This window comes from Miscanthus floridulus, chromosome 10 (genome assembly GCF_019320115.1).
Source record: "Miscanthus floridulus cultivar M001 chromosome 10, ASM1932011v1, whole genome shotgun sequence".
Classification (NCBI taxonomy): domain Eukaryota; kingdom Viridiplantae; phylum Streptophyta; class Magnoliopsida; order Poales; family Poaceae; genus Miscanthus; species Miscanthus floridulus.
This window is the reverse complement of record NC_089589.1, coordinates 142,430,280-142,452,750: the sequence shown is the minus strand read 5'-3', so window position 1 is coordinate 142,452,750 and position 22,471 is coordinate 142,430,280. Positions and strand designations below refer to the sequence as shown.

The window sequence follows — 22,471 nt, the reverse complement described above, 5'->3', positions numbered from 1 at the left end:
ATCATGGCGTACATTCTCGATCAATGGTCTGCCTACGGTGTCTCCTGGTTTATCGCTAACAAACAAAGAAGAACAACTCTCCGCCATGCCGTTAGACAATCAAGGAGGCACTTGAGTTGCATCTCCAATGAACCCCAACTTGTCAACCAAGGATCAACGAAAATCAAGAAAGGTTGATGGAAGAAGAGCATGCAATTGTCCGTATCCTCATCGGATGGTGCAAGGACAAAGCTTAAAGTAAGGAAAGGTCCTGCTCAACGGACTACGAGCTCTCACCAACTGGTAAATTGTATAAGCCTCCTTCAAGTATGTTTGTCACTAATCATTTCAATAAAAAGAAGGAAAACATAAGGTATATCCAACCAAGCATTATGCAACATAAAATCTCATTCACATGAGAATTCTATCATCCAAACTTGATTCTGCATTCTGCAAAATTCAAGTATGGGGGACGGAGTTCTTCAAATCATCTCATGTCATGTTCTTAATTTGTCTTGGTCAGCTTTGCCTTTATGATGTGCTCAACCTGCTAAATCTCTAACAAGTAAAAATTTAAATAATCATGCTCTTTGGGTCACCACACATATTCTTGTTTCTACTTGAATGAATCTATAAGCTTCCTTGTTCTATTATAAGTATGCTTTGGAATACTATTCGAACATAATCATTGAATCAAAACATACTTGTATAGCATTCGGTTGTATATGTGGACTAACCCTTGCAGGAAAATATTCAAATTTTATTGGGAATGTTTGGAGATCATTCGTAGAAATAAATCAAGGTTAGAGGAATTCTTCAAAAACAATTTTGCACACTTTTGCCTTAGCCTTGTTGAAATATTGAAGTAGTGGTGAATAATAAAGGCACATTATTTAAAACATGGGATACAGATGACCTTTAGCTCTATGACAACACTATCCTTGTTTTGAATCATTTGTATATTCCTTCGGGTATGTGTTATCCACTAATCCTTTGCAGAGAAGAAACAATGAGTAGAGCAGAAGGTCCAAATAGAATGACAAGATCCACAAAAGAAAGAACAAAAAGATGGCATGACAAAAGAATGAGAAAGAAGGAGTGCGACATGGGAGACAAGATGCTCATAAACAGCTCAAGCAAGGAAAGCTTCAAGAGAAGACCACCACAAGTCATCTACCCTTCATCACATGGTGTCATCACGCTTCAATAATGAAGGTAACATCTTAAGGTAAGTGGTCATCATTTTCCTCTTGATCTTGGTATGCACAAAAATGAAGAAACAAACATGTTCGAGTTATAACTTTGTTTAATTCAACCTGATTAACTCAACATGTTTAGTTCCTTAAGCTTGTTCATATCACCATTTTCTTGATCTCATAGTCTTAACCAAATGAGCTAAAATATTGCATATCTTATCTTTGGAAGATGATAGTCATAGTCATGTAAAGTTTGATACATTATAAAGATGGATAATCCTTCCATAGGTTAAGCAACTCCACACTTTTTGTCATAGTCAAAATGGTACATTCATGCTCATCCTTCTGATCTTATCACCCATGTTATAATTGAACAAAGCACACAACATCAACTTCATCTTGTTTAATATGCCTAAGGTTAGAAAAGAATAAGTAAAGTTTTGGTTCTATTGGTGTTTTCTGTAATACCTCTGGTGTTACGAGCTCACTTAGCACCTAGATTGAGGCCTAAGAGAAATTATCAAGGCGAGTTTCTTGGGTGTTAGAGTTAAAACTCGCATAAAGGTGCTAATGAAAATCTCGACAAGGAAATAGACGGGTAGTTCTAATCATTTGGCACAAAAAATAATTTTTGTAAACAAAACAAAATATAACTTGTATTTATTACTTGAATAAAATTTGGAGCGCAAGTTTAATAGATGAAAGTGCAACTCTTGTTTTGGTGAGTAAATGTTGTTCAATAGTATATTTGATAGCTCAGAAATCGAATCCGAAAATTAAAACTAGATTTTTTGTGGATCGGTAGGAAGTTGAAATAATAGTTAGTGATATTAGGGTTTAGACCATTTAAAAAAATTATGACAAAAGTGTTAATGGGTGTTAAGTTCTAACGGACCTCTCGTCCTTTCTAAGTCCGAAACGATGTTAGACAATGCTATTTTGGGCATTCAAATATTAACTAAGATGCCTGAACACTAACTCTATGTTTTGCCCAGTTGGTTGCATTGATGCGAGCACTCGGACTTGGTATAGGTTGTGGTTGGTCTGGAAGTCACGATGCTCACATAAAAATTTCCCAATCATGCTTAGAACATGTTAACCATGTTAGTGGCGCTCTGTCCATGAACCGGCGTTCTGCGCGACAAGCCTATCTTCGTGCCTCTTTCCTTCTCGCTAGTCATCTTCTGGTCGTATGGGTTGCTTCGTTGGGGAGATGGTAGTGTCAACTCTAGGGTAGTGCATTTGGTTGGATCTTAGCGAGCTAATCTGTGGTTTTTCATCTCTTTAAAATTCATGTACGGCTTTGTCCAGGGCTGGCCAGTCCGGTGTGCGCGGTCACACGCGCCTGCAGGCTACTAACGCCGAGCTCGGCCATGGCCAGCCGGGGCTGTCCTCCGCGAGCTAGTGCGCGTGCCGCGGCCACACGTCGGCAAGCACCCTGTCATGTTTTGCACCACGTCTTGATCTCATGCTGGCTAGCAGCGTCGGGATGTGCGTCGTGTGCAGGGTCTTGCCGCCGATGTGACATCATCCTTGGTGGTCGTGGTGCATTCCTCGCCACTTGATCCATCTACCCCATTGTGCATCCGTGCTGCTTCGTAGTCATCGTGTAGTGGCTATCGGTTCCAGCTCCTAGGGCGACAAGTCACCTCGTTGTCTTGACTGCTAGACGACGGCGGTGCATCCCCCTACTCGGAATCAATTATTCGATTTATTCGCGTCACGCCGCGTTGTCACGCCCCCATTGTCGTGTACACGGGCTTGCTTGCCATCACTGCCTAGAGCCTATCTTAACTGCTCTTGTCGCTCGGGTTTGGTCATGTGACCTCCCCACCGTTGCACCGTGTGCAGAGCCACTATTCTTCCCCTCTCTGGCACTCTAGCTCAGCCTCGGCTGCACGATGACTTGCTATTCCTGAGCCTAGCTGAACTTTTCCATCTGGAAATTTTGGCGTTTTGGCCCGCCGCCGGTCATGGGCACCGTCGCAGCCGTGGATTGGGGGTAGGTCCCAATGTTAAGGTAAAGAGTTGATTGATGGTGCTTCTGAGCTCGTGTTAACCTCCTCGATCCGGTGCTTGCACTATCTTACCCAGGGCGCTCGTCGTCGGCATGCAGACGCCACCTTGTCTGCACCAGGCGCACGTGGCTGGCTCGGCTCGAACTTCCTCTGACTCAACCGGCACCATAGCATGAACCATGGTGAGATACTGATGCTTCTCCACCATCTCTACCTGTTCGTGTGGGTGTAGGCTCACCGGAGCGCTCGTGCCGCCATGGTGGTTGGTCCCCCGCCGCGAGCAGTGCACTAGCCATCACCGTCTAACTTCTAACCGCCGCATAGGGTTTTGTCTTGGCTTCGTGATGCTTGCCAACCTATTCGTTTGACCAGAGCCTCGCTCCTCCTTCCGGTGTAGGTGCACAGGGCATCGGGGACCGACTCAGTGAGAAGGTAAGGTCCTTGAGGGTGCTCGATGCAAAACGGGTCTCTAGTGTAATAGTGCACGGAGTCGTCGCGTAATAAACCGCGTAGTACAGGGACTCTTCTGCAAAATCACCGGCGTGCGTGGGCTCCCCGCCACGGGCCGCTTGCTGGGCCGGCCTGTTGCGCGCGTGGCCGCTCCACGCGGGCCGCGTTGGGGCTACTGGGCCGCTTAGCTGCCGTCGGCCCTTTTCATTTTATAAAACATTTTCTAATTTAGTTTCAATTCAAAAGTGTAAATTCAAGATAAATTTGTGTAGATAACCAAAAATTGTGAAACTAATTTTGTTAGGTTCCTAAAATCATGACCTATCTGCTAATGTATTTTGTTCACTTAGTTTCATAGAATTTTCAAGAGTAGGCTAATTAATTTGAAGCACTTAAAATGGGTAAAACATGAACTTGTGGGAATTATTGTGATGAATAGGTAGTAGTACTGGCCCTAAAATTTTTACAGTAGATTCCTAGCATTATTAGGTGCTCACTGTAATTTTGGAGCTCCATAGGAATTAGTTTGTTAAGGTAACTAAAGGAGCCCTAGTACGAAAATATATATTTAATCAATCAAATGTCAAAATAATTGGGGGCTTGTAGAACGAAAACATTTTCCAAAAATGAGCCTCACTTGACAACGTGGATACATGACTTAGTATGTTAGTCATTAGAGCTAGCTCGTTAGCTTACGAGACATAATCGTATTTTAGAGTTGCGGTTGTCGTTGATTATTTATGTCCCTGTGTTGCATCCACATGTTTCATGATAGGAGCGATGTTGGATCGCGGAGTCGCCTGGAGTAGCGGAAGCAGATGGTGACTTGATGATCATGCCACCATGATGAAAATCTAACTTGGTTATATTTTACCTAGGCAAGCCCCGGTGCATAACCTCTATTATTCTACACTTTATTTTATGCTTGTGCATTAAGTTTAAGGAGTTGAATGAAACCCACTTGCATTATATATATATATCCTTGTCCTATGAGTCTTACTAGTATGGCTGGATTGCGTAGATTGTTATGCTATAGGATTCCGGTAGAAGTCGAGTGATTACCTATCACTCGCGAGAGATAGGAAAAGATATTATTATTATTACTATTATCATGTTACTGTCACATGAAATATATCAGGGTAATAAATGGAGATCAGGCAGGGCTGTACTTTGGATGGACATGGACTGGTTAGGCAACTAAGTGAGGCTCTGGTTGCATTTGTCCCGCTTGTGTCGATTGATGACCGTCCATTGTTGTGGATGATAGTCAGGTCACAGACTTATTATCCTGAGCACATACTTGCTTATGGGAGCGGGAAGACTTGTTACTCTCTTGTCATGGGTTTCGGCTCTTTCTAGATCGACTTTTAGGGTGGTTTTCGGGTGGAGGTCCAAGCACTGCACTGAGTCTGGGACTCGGATGTGGGGGCTTGGAGTCTAAGTTTAGACAGGGACCTAGAACCCTTGACAGGAAAGTGGTGAGTTGGTCTTGGTTGTGCCTGGGGTACAAGCGGGGCGTGTGTTTCGGGGTACCTAGCTGGGATACATTGATTCATGAATCGCCGTGTGATGCGGTACGACTTGGCTATGGTCTAGCACCGTAGTAAGAACTGGAATTGGGAATGGATAAAATGGTTTTGATTGCTTACCACCTGCTTGAAAGTAGCATAGGTGCTTACCTGGAATGGTTAGATAATGAACTAAAGATGACTGTTAATAAAATTGAATATAAGGATGCATGTTTAGTAATGCTCCTGCAGATGCAATAAACCCACAAGCTAGATAGCCTTGCATATCCTTAGAGTCTTTTCTTTCCTCCTGACGGGTAAGTCTTGCGGAGTACAATTGAGTACTCAGGGTTTGTTCTACCCTGTTGCAAGTGACAGGTGGCTGCTAGAGCTAACACTTGTGTGTGGAAACCTCCTGGTGGGCTCAGCGAGGATTTCCTTAACGATGCGGACATAGAATTTATTTGAAACTTCCACCCAAAATGTTTTACAATGGAAAAACTTATAACCTGTTATTATGTATACAACTGATCACCATGTTAATGTTTTAACTTGTCATTAAATGATATTATTTCCGCTAAAACTCTGATAACATGGTTATATTCCGCTGTTATAAACAATAAATGTTATACTCTGATGTTGCATGAAAAGTGATGTAAGAAATGGCTAAAATGTTGTAAGCTTTATTCTCCCATTTATGATCCTATTGAAAAATGTGGATTTTCGGGTTCTCCCATGGGGTGTGCTCGACAGAACTACCTGCTATAGCTCACTTTCGGGGTGCTTAGTGTCTAGTGGAAGACAAGCACCTCCGTAAGTGTGTTATTTCAGGCAGTTCTGCCACAAGTGGTATCAGAGCATAAATAAGGAAATAAAGCTTCAAAACCCTTTTCTAAATTAAAAATTTGACAACCTATTTTTTCAAAAAGTTAGGGCGTTTGCATATGAAGTATATAAGTAGCCCTATTGTTATTGTTAAGTATTCAGAGTAGATTTAACTAGGCTTTCTCCGGTGGACTGACTCTCGCGTAGTATACGATCTTTAAGTCCATCGCGTTGGTATTGCCTTGGTTGTAGTGCCTGTATTGCTTGTAGATACGCCACCCATAGGTATCACATGTGTCATTTTGTGCACGACTAACTGGTCCTTGTTCGAGAATTACTGCTGTACTATGGCTTCGTGCTTCGTGTTCGTCTGCGGTTCACGCCTGCCGTGACCCACGTCTTTTCATGCTCCTTCTGCGCTTGTGCCGGACCTTTGCCCTGCAACCATACTAGTCCTTTATGTCCTCGGACGCCGCTCACCTCGAGCGTGCAAACATTTTGGCCGGTCTACTTGTAGTGGCTCCGCACGGGAATCAAAGGTGGACTACACCAGGACCACTGATGGCTCTGCCATTACAAATGGGGCCTAGCCTAGCCATTGGTACCACCACTCGGTGCACTCTAGCTCATCTAGCCCTTCCTCTTGAGCAAGCCTTTCGCTCATCCTTCCCTGCAACCACCGCCAGGGATGGCAGGAGCCTAGGTTAGTAGCCACTGCCTGAACACTAGGGGTTTTCCTAAAATCATGTATGCCACCCTGCAAAAACTCGGAGTCAAAGATCGTCCCGAGTATGAGGGCTGTGAGTATGAGAAACTTGGCACTGAGCGATGTGAGGTCACCGTCTACATTGGGAAGAGTGAAGAGTTCCCCGACATCACTAAAGCCTGGAATGTGACCGCAACCATGTTTCGCTTCGTCGACACCTACCAGGTTGTGGCCCACAAAGCCTTGCGGTACCTTTGCCAGATCTATGAAGAGCCCATTGCTCGTACCCCCATGAGGTTCTTTCCACCTTTGGAAAAGAATCAATGGGTATGGAGAGCTCGCATGGAGGCTTTGCAAGGGCGGGATGCGCAAGAGGATAGCCCCACTGTGGTGCACTCGACCACATACTTGCTTGCTCTGGATGAGCAGTATGATTGGCAGGCCTCGGAGCTGAGGGGTGCCTTCATCGAGCCGAGGAAGCCAATATCTTCTCTAGGATGCTCCAAGTGTAGCTCGCTGAAGCACATGCCAATGTGGCAGTTGCAGAAAGTCCTGAGACTGCCATGGCAGAAGCTTTGAAGGCGGCCGAAGATCGGCACATCCAGTAGCTGGAGGATGCCTACCTTGTCACCAGGGCCAAGCATAGGACACTGGCCGCTGAAAGGTAGGATCCCTTGATCTTGGAGGGAATCCCTGTCCACCAGCCGAAAAGATGAAGAATAGATGTTGTAGTGCCACCAGCACCTCCCCCTTAGAGATATTAGAAGTAGAGTCCTTGCTTCCCCTCACTCAGCCACCGCCAAGAGAGGAGGCAGATCCATAGATGGAGTGGTAGAAGAATCCACCTTGCCCAAGAGTGAAGCTGTGTGGTTTGACAGAGTAGATTAGTTGCCTTGGGGGAGATGTACCCATAGTTAGTGCCTTTTATTGCTGTTCTCCAGTATTGTAATCTTGCAGTTGTATTTTGTTTGTAGTTGTTGAGATCGTCCGGTCGTAGGGAAGGTGAATGATGTGTTGAGAATGGGAGAGTGAGTGCATGTGTGTTGTACTAGTATAAGGATGTTGGAATGCACATTTTGTTTATTTCGTTGTGTTTATTGCGTCCATCTACCCTTAGGTCTCATTAGACATGCTTAGGATTTTCAAGACAATGTTAAGTGGGTTACATGAGAAGCTACTAGTTAGATGCAAGCAAGACTGACTGTGATTGAATAACCTAGGACACTGTATCAACTAATTGTGGATGTCCTAAGAGAGCACTTGAGTTTCCTTAAATTAAATATGTTGTGGGATTTAATTTCCTTGTTCCTTGTTGTGAAAGGAACCCTTGTTGCCTGAATCTTCCCTTGCAATACTCCTCTTATTCTGTGGTCTATGACCCCACTGTTTTCACTGCGTGTAAGTTGGTAAAGTGGCCTGGTTAATAGCTTATGGTGCCACGACAAAACCGAGGGCCCTTGTGGAACAGCTGCCACATGGTGACGCTGCTTGGCACGCGCTGATATCGAGGTTGATGACTAGTACCTTTGCCAAGTTACACCGATGTACCGCTCTTTCTATAAATCATTCCCCTTGGAAAATATCCTTGTGTTCTAATGGGAAATCCAAAATGGGTTGATGAAATAGTGTTCCCTCAAAGTAAACAAGAGAATGGGGTTTTGGAGGTACGTATGACATGGTCTTAGTCTACATGAAAGACGGATGTGGAAAAAAAAGAGTAGCAAGGAAAGTTAGCCGTGGGTAGTCGGGAGTGATTGGAAAAGCCTGAGTGGACGTCATGTCCCAAGCCCTATGTCTAGCTCGACCACGCTACGCATGTCGGTTCATTTCGCTGTGTGCCCTGCGGACACCGTCTGTATCGGGCCCATTAGCACCCTGTTCTCATGTGGCCATGACATCGTGCCGCACTCGCCGTCCTCGTGTACAGTGCACTTCCCCTTTTTCTCGGCACCCTATCGGTTCTTGGGATCCGTCATCGCCTTCGTACCGAACCCCCCCCCTCTTCCCCTTACCTCTCCTCTCCTTTTCCTTCTTTTGGGGACACGGATGCCCGCATGCCTCTCCGCTGAGCAAATCCTCCCCTCCCTTATCCTCCCTCCATTCGTGCTTGCACAGGGAGCGCACCATGGTCGACTTTCTCTCCACTTCATGAATAGCCAGTGCCTTCCGTCCCCGCTGCCTCCACTTCCGGTGCACTGCGTCCATCTCCGCACCACTACAAGGTGCCCTCAGCCCTTGCTCTCCTCTTTCATCCCCATCCCCCTCGAATTCAAAGCTAAGCAATGAGATCCAGTCATCGTTCGTGGAACTGGGGTCGTCAGTCAGAGGTGATTGCGTAATCCAGGAAGAAAAAAGGATCTAGATTTCTATCAAAGAAGTTCAAGTCCCCTTTGGTTAGTTGGTCTCAGGGTTCACGATGTTTGAGTTCTCAGTCTCCTATTTCTAGATCTGTTGGACATACGCCATGTTTTGGATAATCATTTTCTTGTTGTTTCTCCATTGTCCTCGTCTATCCTGACTTCTGGATTAAGCTTTGGTTGTATTAGGTTGCTCTTAACCATGTATCCCTAAATCCCTATGTGGTTTAGTGTTCGACGTCGTGTAATCTTCCGTGTAATTTCGGATCTACGAAATCTAATCGTGTTTCCCCTCTTCTGATTCTTGCTTCGAATCTCGGGACGAGATTCTTTTAAGGGGGGTTGGTTGTAACACCTCTGGTGTTACGAGCTCACTTAGCACCTAGATTAAGGCCTAAGAGAAATTATCAAGGCGAGTTTCTTGGGTGTTAGAGTTAAAACTCGCATAAAGGTGCTAATGAAAATCCCAACAAGGAAATAGACGGGTAGTTTTAATCATTTTGCACGAAAAATAATTTTTGTAAACAAAACAAAATATAACTTGTATTTAGTACTTGAATAAAATTTGTAGCGCAAGCTTAATAGATGAAAGTGCAACTCTTGTTTTGGTGAGTAAAGGTTGTTCAATAGTATATCTGATAGCTCAGAAATCGAATCCAAAAATTAAAACTAGAATTTTCGTGGATCGGTAGGAAGTTGAAATAATAGTTAGTTAATGATATTTGGGTTTAGACCATTTAAAAATTATGACAAAAGTGTTAACGGGTGTTAAGTTCTAACGGACCTCTCGTCCTTTCTAAGTCCGAAACAATGTTAGACAATGCTATTTTGGGCATTCAAATATTAACTAAGATGCCTGAACACTAACTCTATGTTTTGCCCAGTTGGTTGCATCAAAATGAGCACTCAGACTTGGTATTGGTTGTGGTTGGTCTGGAAGTCACGATGCTCTCGTAAAAATTTCCCAATCATGCTTAGAACATGTTAACCATGTTAGTGGCGCTCTGTCCGTGAACCGGCGTTCTACACGACAAGCCTATCTTGGCGCCTCTCTTTCCTTCTCGCTGGTCATCTTTTGGTTGTATGGGTTGCTTCGTTGGGGAGATGGTAGTGTCAACTCTAGGGTAGTGCATTTGGTTGGATCTTAGCGAGCTAATCAGCGGTTTTTGCATCTCTTTAAAATTCATGTATGGCTTTGTCCAGGGCTGGCCAGTCTGGTGTGCGCGGTCACATGTGCCCATGGGCTGCTGACGCTGAGGTCGGCCATGGCCAGCCGGGGCTATCCTCCGCGAGCTAGAGCGCATGCCATGGCCACACGTCGGCAAGCACCCCGTCATGTTCCACACCGCGTCCTGATCTCATGCTAGCTAGCCGTGTCGGGACGTGCGCGCGTGCAGGGTCTTGCCGCCACTGTGACATCGCCATTGGTGGTCGTGGCGCATTCCTCGCCTCTTGATCCATCTACCCCATCATGCATCCATTTTCTGTTTTCTATTTTTAAGAGTTGAATAAAATAAAGAGGACTCAGAAAAAATCTCTTAAATGGAAATGATGAATAGTTGCTCTGCTGTAATTCCTTTCAAGTACCTAGTTTTTAGCCTTGAATTCTCCCGAGTTTTGGATGAAACTGATTTGATATAAGGATTTACTCTGAACTTGAAACTTGTGGGTAGCATATGCTTGATCTAAGTCTAGATAATTGATGGATATGATATGAGAAGGTCTGAGCTGCTGTTTATTTTGTTTCAAGTGACACTAAAGTTCTGAAGATTTATCTTTTGAAAAACACAAAAATGCTATATGATGAGTTCCTGTATGACAAAGCTTGAATTCCCATCAGAGCCATACTTATTATTTAGGCTAGGAAAACTTCCACATATATGCTGCTTACTTTTGCATTGAGTTTTGTCAAGCTTTGTTGACCCTTATGAGAGGTTTGTCATGCTCTTAAAATCAAGATCACGTACACACCACCCAGTATGCACTACTCCTACATTGGGGGTATGCGCAAAAACATCCGTTCCATCTAGATCCACCCAAAAATGTTCTACCCCTACACTCGGAGTGAACCCAAAAATATGATTGTTAGGTTTTCCATCCACCAAATAAATGCTCTAAGTTCTTGTTACTATCTCTCAAAAGTTTTGTTGCAGAAAAGAGACATGGGGCTATGCAAAAGTTATTCATGAATATAAAAAAAGAAGAAAAAAACGAGAAGAATTGAAAAAAATGGACACAAAAATGTCTGAGATATTGAAAACAATGGGTGCTTAGATGCCCGCCTAAAAAAAGAGAGAAAGAGAGATGAATAAGATAGCCCCTGTTCTCTAGCAAATGTTTCCAAGTTTCAAAACAGAAATATGTTTTCAAGGAGCAAAATAGAATTAGGTTAGCCACCATATATTCCACATACCAACACATCTTGATTTGATTGTATGACTCAACTCTCTTTGGATCCGTTGTTTGACTTTACAATATATGCATTGCAAGTATGCTCTAGCTTTCTCCCTACCTATGAACTCCACATAAGCCTTAGTTGTAGGAAGAGAAAAAGGAATAACATCTTTATTGCCTTGGTAAGGATCCATAAATACCACATATATTGAGAGACTTGAGAGTGTCATACAATGGAATTTCTGAGTTTTATTTTTAAAAACCTATAAAAACTTTGGAATAATGGTGAAACAAAGAACTTGAGACATAGTGCTTGACTTGATTGTTCTGTCTTTCAATTGCTCAAGACCCAAGTGAAGTCTGAGAAGCCCCATGGTTGAAGGTAATATGGGTAAGTTTGAAAGTCAGATCAGTTTATTCTAATCCAGAGGAGAAATTTTTGATTGAACACATGTGTGCTTTTGAGGCGTGAAAGCATAGTAGCAATTCCTGATCCATTGCTGAGTTTAGCTTTGCTCAGGGACTGACAAAGGTTAAGCTTAGGGGAACTTGTAGACCGTCACTAGCATCAATTATAAACTGTCAACATAACCTGCATTTATACTTAATTCCATCACCAAATATAGGTATAGGGGTTTAAACTAATAAATTTCATGAGTTTTGGTGAATCTGTGTTTCTAGCAGGGTTTAATCTAAAAACCACCAAGGAGGACTTAATCGTCAAAGAAATTTATGGGATTCCGCCGTGGTACCAACGTGGGAAGACACTAGAAGGGTCTAGAAGGTGAATCACCAAAGCAGGGCTCGACCCACTGCAATGTGGGGCCGGCCAGCTTGTAGGTGGGGCCACCGACCCCTATGGGCCCCACCTGTCAGCCTCCTTCGAATGTCGGTTCCCCATCGCCTTAAGGAGTGCATCTAAGCCGTTGCTTAAGTCAGTTTGATCCAAGGGCTCACGTTGGACCCTTAAGGCTATACATACCAGCCCTTGCCCCCGTCCCTCAGCAGAGCCTAAAACCCTAATTCATGTCTCTCCTTCAGATCAACATACACCAGAGGGATTAGGTCTAGATGTCTCCAATGTAGTAGATTAGTAGCTTAGGAGTGAGGGTCGAGTTGGGCTCATGCTCAAGTTCCGGATCTAGCCTTGGAGGCTCAGCAAAGCCTTGTATCTTCACTTCTACATCTTGTAAGACTTATTATCAATTTATCATATTCTTATCTACATGGCTATGCTTACTTTGAATATATATCTTGCTTAGTTATGATTATCATTACTTTTATGTGTGGGTTCATAGAGCGCTTAGCTTGCTAGCTTACCGGTTAGGCTAAGTAGTCGAGTCTCGTGTAAGCATGGTGCTTATACGATGCTCTGCCTGTGAGTACACCTTGTTCTCTGGTTGGGTGGTAGCAGCAGGAGGTGACAGCCCCGTCTATCTTTTGTAGTCCACTTCGAATTGAGCAGGTTCTTAAATTGTAGGACCATAGTCGTGTCAGTAGAGTTATCTATTGTGGGTGCTCTACCGTCTAAGCGTCGTCCCAAAGTGCACAAGAGTAGAGTTAGTCTTAGCTATAGTTGGGTATATATATATATATACTTTGATCCTATAATAAGAATATCATAGCAATCTACCTCACCCGTTGTTCTCCCAAGTTGACTAGTTTACATTATCTTAGCGATCTATTCCCTGAGTGTCATTATACTTGAGTCTTATCATTACCTTTTCCCCTTGCTTTAGCTATGCTAGTATGTTGATTAGTATACATTCCTTTGTTATCCAATAAATCTTTACTCCATTGTTTCCTGGTGGTAAAAATATAAATAACGATACCTGGAATACTCCCGGTAAAATGCTACAATGGTATTCTATGCGCTTGCGGAATCCTTCATATTCTATTTGCACTTATAAACATCAATAGTAAAGCCATTGAGCGGGGTTGTCCTTTCGGTCATAGGTGTTGACACCAATGACCTTGAAGCCCACCGGCCACTGGACGGCTCAGAGCCTTTCCGTAAAGGGGCGAAGTCCTGATGCGTCGGTAGGGAGTGGTGCTTGGCGAGCAGCGAATCCCTCGTGTTTAGTGTCAAATCACCGATGATGCTCCATCTCTAGCTCATAGCGTGCGGACCTGTTGTTTTCGATGTGGCCACGGACATCCACGCTGGAGTTGAGGTGATCACAAAGGTCACAAGGGGGGTTGATTGACCTCCTGGTTGCGGTTGCCACCTCGACCTCCCTAGGGACATGGGGGTGGGCGTCGTGGTGCGAATAAGCTTCATAGTTTCCCTTGGATCCTCTATAGAGGTAGGGACCTATAGCCTGAGGTCGGGGGGCATCGGCACCATGATGTTGGCCTCCTCTATCACGGTGGGAGCGACGGCTACGAGCTGACGTGGTGGTGTAAGATGGGGCGTCGTTCCAGAACTTGTTGACCTAGACTTGTGCAGCTATGATGTGTGCACGGACCTTCTTGACCTCTGGAGTGTGAGGGAGTTTGTTGAGCTCGTTGAAAGCGATAGCCAGATTAGCGCTTGGAGTCTGGTAGACTAGCTGGTCACCAACCATGTCGAATGCCTCTTCCAGATTGCATTGATGGCGGGACGGGCCACGACCATCTTCGCCGGTCTCTAGGGCCGCTTCTGCATCTTGGTGACATTGGCGATCGGCGTTCTTTGCTAGGCGAGCATCGCGCTCTTCAGCGGTTTCGCCTCCTTGGTAACATTGTCATGGCTGATGTGGAAAATCATGCCTCTGAACCCCGGAGGGAAGGTAGGGTAGCTTGACACGGTCCTGGTTGATCCCTCAGAATAGTCATCGGGGCTTTCATTCAGGACGTGGTAGAGAGATTCGGTCGAAAGAAGGGAATCCTCTGAGATCTCACGAATGGCCACCATGTTGACCATGGGCATAGGCTGACCGAAATCAGTTGGGTTGATCATGTAGAGGTCGGTGACATCTTTGCGCTCAACATGGTCGGCAAAAAGGTGGTGCACAATGTTCTAATACGTAGATCCCGCACCCTCCAGCATGAAGGGGTAGGGCCTCGGTGGTTCTCTATCGAGGCTTCGTAGTCAGCCAGACGTAGGCTGATGGCGGGAAGTGGTCGGCGCCTCACCGTCCGCCCCTCTAGTGTAGCCGTGATCACCAGATCGGAATCTATCCACCTTGTGCTGTGTGGCCGAGCAGGTCGCTCGATCACAGTGTCTTGGTGATCTTGGAGTGTAGGAAAATCGATGCTCGCTCTAGATCGATCTAGGACCGAATCCACAAGGAGCTGGCATTCTATTAGGCAATCTATGACCCGATTGATGGATGCGATAAGGTCGTCATTACTGATAGATATCCTAACTCAACGATGGGGTGTCGAGATCGGAGATGTCATCACAGGTGTTAGCATGATCGCCGCAGGGTGGTCCTAAACCGCCTCCATGATCTCCCCATTACCGTTGGGACCGATGATCCAGGTCATGGATCCGACTATGAAGATTTGGCCCGGCACAAGAGGAGCCATGGAGCTCTGGAAGGTGACCATCTAGTTCGCCATGAATTCAGCATGCACACCCCCTACCTGGCGTGCCACTGTCGATGAAATCTAGTCAGCAGTCTATCGAGGGGTATGCCCATGGTAGTAGATGAATCGGTGGAGGTGCGCGTGAGGGAACCGGATGGTGACATAGAACGCAAGAGACAGCGATTAGGCAGGTTCAGGCCACTGGCTTTGCGTAATACCCTATGTCCTGTGTCTTTCAGTGGATTGTATTGAGTATGATTGGATTAAAATGAGGGGGTCCCTACCCGCCTTATATAGCTTGGGGGTAGGGTTACAAATCGATTATTTCCATTCTAATCGGTTTACAAGATAGGAAGTTACAAATATTATGGTATCTAGCATATCCGAGTAGATTTCCTAGATCACCGAGGATCTTTACGAAGCCTTGCGGGTACCAGGGGTCATACCCCCACAATTATAGTGAAAGGTGAAGGCTCATGTTATCTCCCAAAAGTGCTTGTTTTAGGACAGAAGCTTGTCCTTGGGAAACCTTTGAATTGTTTCTAATTGGTGAAGTGGTTCCCCTCCAACACCAATCTTTGGGTGCCTATCTCAAGATTTATGCCAACAAGATTTGCAATATTTATGATAAACATATGCATCTACAACCACCCTTTCAAAGTCTTTATGAATAGGGAGTATGAGGGGATTGATGATCTTGTGTGTGGCAATGTTAGAGAGACCAAATGATTTAGGAGATTTCTTATGCGAGCATGGATTCGATGAGGTGTTAATGAAATGGCTTCCATGCTTGATGATGTAATCTTCCTTTTTAAACTCCAAGGGTGATTCTTCATGAATGTCCATAGGCGAAAACATTGTCTCCATCATTCCATGCCTATGACATTGATTGGATGTTTTATTGTCCAAGATTTCCCCATGGATTGGTGACTCTCGGGTTGATCTTGTCTAAGGTCTCCTCCAAACTTGGATGAGTCATGTTTATTAAAGAGATTGACTTAAGCTCAGCATTTGGATCTGAATTAAGTTTGGATTCTACCCATAAGGTTTCATCCTTGTCCATCCATTCTTTAGCAACGGCATATGAGTTCTTAATATATTCCAGCCATTGTCGTTGCTCTTCTTGATCATCCTTATGGTCTTCATGACTCCTATGCTTCAGTTGTCTTAATGGATTTCTAGGATCATCATGAGACTTAGGAGAAAGATCATAAGGGGACTCATCGGGATCAAGGATGGGTTTAAAGATGGGTTCAGATGAGACATCTAATGTGGGCTTAGAAGGGGAGAAGATAGGATTGGCTAAATGACTCAGCACTTCTTCTATAGCATCACTTGACATGTCACCCTTGAGTTCTTTCCAATGTCCTACATGGGAATAAGGACACTTCCTAAGAGATCTCTTCTTGAGAGGATTTGAATTATATTCGCTCGAAGGCCTCTTATGTAGCAATAAGCTTTTCCCAAAATCAGCATAAAAAAGATCATCCTTAAAAGGGATTTCCAAAGGTTGAATTTCTTCTTCCTTTGGAGGATTTTGGGGTATTGATGGTTTGTGATTGATAGCTAAATCTTGGAAATGGAGTGGTTGTGATTTGGCTATCAAAACTTCCTCTTCTTGATTGGGAGATGATTCCTTCTCTTCCTCGGGGAGTTCATTATGAATGCTAATGCAGGGAGTTTTTCCACAAATCTTATCAAGCATAGACCTTGCTTCACTAGCAGACAGATGAAGGAAAGCTCCTCTAGAGGCTGCATCAAGGGATTCCATGGAATCCTTGCTAAGACCTATGTAAAAATGTTGAAGAAGCACCGAGTCTTAAATGGTAAGGTCAGGGCTAGTGATGATGAGGTCATTAAAATGATCCCATGATGTGGCAAGAGATTCTTCTTCTAGTTGTCTAAAATTTAGAACCCCTTTCCGAAGGCTAACCACCTTAGAGATGGGAAACAAACGTAAACAAAATTTAGAGCATAATGTTTCCCAATCTCCTTGCATACTTCCTATGGTTTGACTGTACCATTATTTAGCTCTTCCTATCAAAGAGAATAGAAATAACTTCCATCTTAAGGTCTTCTCAGACATGCCAGCGATACGTAAGCATGCACAGGTTTGTGCAAACTCCTATAGGTGTGAGTATGGGTTTTCATCGCCTTCTCACAAGAAGGATTTATCCCGAATCAATTTTATAAAACACGGGCGCGGCTCATAGCCAGGTGTTAGGATGGGCTTTGAAGATTCTGGTGGCTTTAAGTGCATGCTTGTAGGTGCAACATATAGGTGGATAGGAGTGGAATTCATGATAAAAGAAAAAAAGAATAAAAGAAAGTAAAAGATATAATGTACAAGGTTAAGGTAGTTTCAAAGTTAATTCAGCAATCGTTTCCCTGGCAACGGCGCTAGAAAGCTTGTTGGTATATTTAACGCACATAGATAAATCTGCAAGTGCATGGATACCGCTGTAGTTTTCACCCGGAAGTATTCCAAGTATCGTATCCACAGGAAAACCTGTGAGAGTAACTATGTCTAACTTAACCCGGAGTAGCAACAAAATTTAAGATAATAGGAGTATAGAGGAGATCACAAAGGTCTTCTAGTTCTAACTTCGATAAGCTATGTCTTCTATTGTTCAACTGGGGATATTACTAAGGAAAACACAAGTAGAGTATGTTTCCTATAGTAACTAAATCCTGCTAGGCCTACAAACGGGAGGTGGACTATAAAGGATTCAATGAGGCTATAAGAGTCACCCTCGTGAGCTACCACCGATCGAAAATATAGGGTACATCCACAAGTAACCCGGTCTAAGCACCACACTTACACCTACAATTACTACTTTAACCTAGAGCATCCTATAGATTAAAGCACTCAAAGAGTTATAAACCTGATGAAGAATATAAACATGATGCTTAGTTGAATTAGAAGTCGATTACCAGAGAATCCTCAAAAGCAGGCTCAAGTAGAACTTGATTCTGCTAGGGTACAAGCCATAGAGAGAGCACCGACAGGCCGACACTTCCTCCAAACTATTCCCTCACACTCTATCTCACTATTATTTACAAGACTAAATCCTATAGAGGACTAATCTTCTCTTGATAGCTGGCTCTGATCCTAACGAGGAGAATATGACTTAGGGTTTTAGGATGGATCTAGCGAGGGGGGTAGGGGCTGCTATATATAGGCTGAGGTGGAGTAGGGGGCAAGGAATTGCCACATCACCGATCCACGTCAACTCCCTCAATTACCGTTGGATAAACCGACCTAAAACCGCCTTAAAATCAACGATGTAGATCTTAGGAACGAGTATGAGGCAGCGGAGGGCGAGCGGGCTCCATGGTAGGCCGGTCGTCCCACTTTTGTGGCCGTTTGGCCCAAGCTTCGGCGTGGTGTCTTCTAGAACCTTCTAGAGTTGTCTTTCACAGTTTTCACGGGTTGAATTACTTGTTGTCGTCAGGTTGCTTGTTTGGAGTGTATGACAGTGGTCCCGGGAGCTGTTTTCTCGATAAATCCTCCTACAGTCATGAAATCACCAAAGCTCATGGAATTCATTAGTTTAAACCCCTATACCTATGTTTGGTGATGGAATTAAATATAAATGCAGGTTATGTTGATGGTTTATAATTGGTGTTAGTGACCGTCAATAGTCGGGTATATGGTGGTTTGGGGGGTTGAGCCTATGATCTACATGCGTTGGAGTCCAGGAGGGTCTTGCAGCGGTGCATTATGCACCATGGTGATGTCATGGACCTGAAGAAGCCTTGAGCATCGTCCCGCTAGTCTGTTCTGACACGCTGAGTGTCAAGCTATGTCAGCTTGGACTGGCCTCCCCCAGGCGTGCCTTCTAGAGTCTTCCTGGTGGCAAGGGAGGCCGGCTCAAGGGTCTGATGTGTGGGCCTAAAAGCCCCTGAGCCCCCAAAGGCTGAGGAGAGCTTGTCTTCTTGTGTCATGCCCCATGCGTGACCTTGTTAGGGGAGCAGCCAGTAAGGCCATGCCCAGAGTGCTGCATCGAGGAGCCCCCGAGCTTCGATGGCTCGGGGCATGTCTTCTTGTGCCTATTACTTGGTTGGCGTCGTAGGCTAGGCATGAGCCAAGGACCGGGCTCAGGTTCCCTGCCGATCAGGAGCCTGAGGCTCGGTCTAGCCCCCGAGCCCTGAGCAGAAGCCTTGGCATGCTCAGGCTTGGGTAGGTTCCTTAGTCTGAGGGTGCGCGTGAGCGTACCTGATGGGTATGGCCCACGAGCCCCTAGGTGATCCTAGAGGGGTCAACCGGGGGTCTCTTCAGTCGGGAACCATAGATCCCGAGGCTTAACATACCCATATGTTAGGATATCATCACCAACTGAGCGGGGAGGGAGACCATCGTCGAAGTGGCGCAGGTGCATGCACTGGTGGCCGCGAACGAGGTTGCAACCTCCTCTAGCATTGGGTCTTCTGAGACTTCACATGTGGCATGCATGGCATCCGAGTACGGTGAGAGCAACAGCAGATCGAGCTCAGAGAGGCCCCAAATATGACGTTGTTGATGGTAGTTAACAACCATTATAAACCATCAATATAACATGTATAAGGGCATAAATATAATCACCAATGAAGGCTTAGGGGTTTGAACTAACAAATTCCACGAGTTTTGGTAAATCTGTATTTTCTACAGGGTTTATCTAGAAAACCGTCAAGGTGGACCTACATGTTAGATTTAATGGCGCTTATCCGCCGTGAAACGAACACCAGAAGGTTCTAGAGGACTTAGAAGGACACCACACCGAAGCGGGGGACGAGAGGCTGACATGTGGGGCTGGTCGGCCCCACCTGCAGGCCACCCTGGCCCCTAGGCCCACCTGTCAGCCTCTGCATCGTTATGTCGGTTCCCCACCGTCTCCTAGGATGCATCTACGCCGTTGCTTAAGTCAGTTTGATCCAAGGGCTCATGTTGGACGCTCCTGGCTATATATACTAGCCCCTGCCACCCCTAGGCATAACTACAGTCATCAAGTCATTTGAGAAGACAAAAACCCTAATCATCCTCAGAGCTTCACCATATTCTATGGCATATCTAGTTAGGCTAGGTCTAGAGGGAGGCAAGCAGGCTTCGCTTGGATTCCCGATCTTGTCAAGAGCAGGGTTTGGTATAATCTTTGTACCTCTCTCTCTTTTGTTTCTCCATTATTTTTATATGCTAGTTACAATTGTTATGACAATATTAGTATTCATCTTATTCATTTTCTTCATTATGATGTTCAACGTCTACTTTGATTATATACTTAGTATAGCTAGTTTATCATTATGTTTATGCATAAGTTTGTATAGCTCTCACTCTGGTATACACGGGGTGTGTGGTCGATATTGTGTAAGCATGGTTCTTATACATTGTTTACCTACGGATACACCCTATATTCTGGGTCATGTGGTAGATCGTGGATGTGACACTTCCGTTGAGTCCTTTGTAGTCCACTCCCCGAATATAGGCGCACGTAGGGTCTGGTTACGAAGGTAGAGCAAGCTCTATTCTTAATCTTCCTTAGCAATATCCCTTATGTGTAGATATGATGATGATGTTAGCGATGATTACTAGGTGTAATTGCACTAATCAAATGTATGCTTTGACTTGTAATTAAGAATGACTTAGGAATTATTCCTCTAATATTCTACCTGACCATGCTAATGCCATAGAAAGGAGTACTCTGTGTGATTTATCATTATCATTACTTATCATATATATATATATATATATATATATATATATATATATATATTATCCTATGACTTATCCCTGTTATGAGTAGAATATTGGTTATGGTTTACTTCTCCTTCAATAGTATAAGTTATCAATACATGTCCATGCTAGACCTTCCGTGTAGTAAAAATATAAATAACGATACCTAGAATACTCTCGGGTAAAATGCTATAATGGTATATTATCTGTGCGCTTGCAGATCCTTTTCGTTCATATATTTATATATTCTTCGTAGTCACATACATTAATAAAGAACTACTTAGTGTTATTCTAGTAGTAATGCTATATAGTACCAACAAACATCTCTGGCGTCATCACTAGGGATGACAACCTAGTAAAGTAATGTTAGGAGATAAAGATTCACAATAGGTGACTACTTCAAACAAGTGTCAAGTTAATAAATATCAATAAGCATTTTTGGCGCTGTTGCTAGGGAAGGTAACTAGGCAAAGGAAGTATTGATAAACTTATACTTATTGATGTGATCAAGGAAAACCATTGACCTCTGCTCAAACAGGCTTACCCTTGTTTTGTCTACTTGTGTATCTTATGCAAGGTAATGTATGACCGGTTTTGATCTTCTGACAAACTACGTTGAAGATCTAGAAGCATTAATTAGGAAAACTAGAGCTAAACTCAAGAAAGTCTCAGCTTTGAAGTCGGAAGACAACCATATAATGTGAAGCTTAACACCAGAATTTGCATGGCTAACAGGACTCTCTGTGAATTCTCTGCTCCAACTATAGCCAACATCCGTACTAGACTGCCAATCAATGTTGGAGACAATGGATTTGAGCTCAAGCCAGCTCTCATCAACATATTGCAAGCAAACCAGTTTTGTGGAAAGGCACATGAAGATGCAAGTGCACATCTCCAACACTTTTTAGAGATCTATAGCACTTTTACCATCAAAGGAGTAACCCAGGATGCCATACTACTTTGCCTCTACCCATTCTCACTCTTGGGGAAGGCAAAGCAATGGTTCTATGCCAACAAAGATAGAAATACTACATGGTATAACTGCTCCACTGCCTTTCTAGCAAAGTTCTTTCCCACAAGCAAGACCAATGCTCTGCGTGGGAGAATCTCAAGCTTTCAGCAACAACATGATGAATCTATCCTTGAGGCATGGGAATGCTTTCAAGATTACATTGCGAAATGTCCTCATCATGGGATGGAGAATTGGCTACTCATGCAGACTTTCTATCATGGGTTGACCAACAGTACTCGTGAGACAATGGATGCTGCTGCTGGAGATGCATTCCTATCACTCACCATACCAGATGCAACAGCTCTTGTGGAGAAGATGGCCTCCAATCAAGGTTGGAATGAAGAACGTGTTCAGACCCACAAGAGAGGTGGAGGTAGGCATCAACTCAAGGAAGTAGACATGTTGTCTGCCAAGATGGACCTGCTGATGAAGAAGCTTGAAGATCGAGCCAATGAAAAGCAAGAAGTCATGGACATCCATGATTCTTGCATGGCATGTGAAGTATGTGGAAGCACTGGGCATTCATGGAATAGCTGCCCTGAGACCCATGAGGATGTGGACCTTGTCAACGACAACTACTTTCGGCCTTAGCAGAATCAAGGATGGAACCAGCAACAAAGGTCGAATTACCAAGGTAATTGTCAAGGTAACTATCAAGGTAATAATTTCAATCAACCACCTTTGAGAGAATTAATTGCTAGCCAATCCAAACTTATGGAGGGATTATCTAAAAAGGTAGCTACCAATGATAAAATTCTAGAGAACATAAATAATAGAATGGATAGCTTTGCTTCTGCCATTAA

At 44.1% G+C, this 22,471-nt stretch overlaps 1 non-coding gene across 1 annotated transcript; it reads right to left on the bottom strand.

Moving 5' to 3' along the window:
• Window positions 1–21,744: 21,744 nt before the first annotated feature.
• On the bottom strand, window positions 21,745–21,853 carry LOC136490297 (small nucleolar RNA R71). The gene has a single exon (XR_010767588.1). It is a non-coding gene; the product is annotated as a small nucleolar RNA R71 (small nucleolar RNA).
• Between the last annotated feature and the right edge of the window lie 618 nt (window positions 21,854–22,471).